The sequence below is a fragment of the Triturus cristatus genome, chromosome 4_2 (genome assembly GCF_964204655.1).
Source record: "Triturus cristatus chromosome 4_2, aTriCri1.1, whole genome shotgun sequence".
Lineage (NCBI taxonomy): Eukaryota > Metazoa > Chordata > Amphibia > Caudata > Salamandridae > Triturus > Triturus cristatus.
The window spans coordinates 136,546,836-136,547,673 of record NC_140586.1 but is presented as its reverse complement, the minus strand read 5'-3'; positions in this window follow the sequence as shown (position 1 = coordinate 136,547,673).

Below are 838 nucleotides of genomic sequence, written 5' to 3'. Positions count from 1 at the left end.
TCCCACTCACTCGTGCGGGACATGAAATCCACCTGGATCTCAGATATCTCAATCTCTGACCATGCCCACCTGGAAATACTGCTGCATGGACATGCTAACTCGGCCCGCCTCAGACCTCGATGGCGGTTGCCCCTCCACATCCTGTATGACCCAGTGGATGTGGCAGAGATACAGAAAGAGATCTCGGCCTACTTCACAACCATTGACCTCACTGAAACCCCCTGCTCTGTCCTGTGGGATGCCTTCAAGGCAACAACCAGGGGTGTTATCACATCAATTGCGATAGTGCGCAGGAGGCCCGGTTAGTAGTGGCTGGCTTGGCCAGTGACATTAAAGCCCTGGAGTGACTAGATCACATGACACCCTCTAGATCTCATAAACGGCGCCTCACTGTGCTTCGGGGACAACTGAGTGCACATAGGACAAATAGGGTTGAGCGAGCACTGTTGGCACTAAAACAGAGGTACTATGAGTGGGATACAAGGTGGGGTCCGTTCTGGCGCGTAGGCTGCGGCGACGAGAGGCAAAGGCTCATATTGCAAAAGTAAAAAACACAGAGGCTACTTGGGCCATAATGGAACAAGACAAACTACACGCCTTTCACACTAATTATACAGCTCCAAACGACAGAGGCCCCTCTCCTCCGGGTGGGACTTTCTGTCTTCTCTCAACCTGCCCATTGCCTCCCATAGATGAGCAATACTCACAGCTTCTTGAAGAGCCAATCACATTAACCGAGTTTTAACAAGCATTAAAGGACTTGCCAGTAGGCAAAACACCGGATAGACTTCCGGTGGGAAGTAGGTGCCAGTAGGAAAAACACCGGATAGACTTCCGG